Here is a 297-nt window from a genome sequence, read left to right as displayed (position 1 = left end):
CCGGCGGATATGGCGACCGCCGAGGGTTTGGGGGGGAGGGGAAGTAGCTCTGACAGAGATGGGAGGAAGAGAATGAGGGACAGGACGGGGGACGGAAGCAGGAGTGAGCTGAGCTCATGGGGCGGCTCCAGCGGGCAGAGTAGCCCGAGCGATTACCCCGGGCTCTGGATGCCAAGGCAGGTAAGGAAAGAAAGAATAGAGGAAAGGAAGGAAAAAAGGAAAAAGTTAAAAATGGAAGAGGAAGAGGAAAGTATGTTCGGCATGCTTAGGAGGAGAGAGATTAGGAATGAAGATGAT

Source organism: Odontomachus brunneus, unplaced genomic scaffold (genome assembly GCF_010583005.1).
Source record: "Odontomachus brunneus isolate Ranch 3 - 2012 unplaced genomic scaffold, Obru_v1 Obru_scaffold_163, whole genome shotgun sequence".
Taxonomy (NCBI): Eukaryota; Metazoa; Arthropoda; class Insecta; order Hymenoptera; family Formicidae; genus Odontomachus; species Odontomachus brunneus.
Note: the sequence above shows the minus strand (reverse complement) of the source record.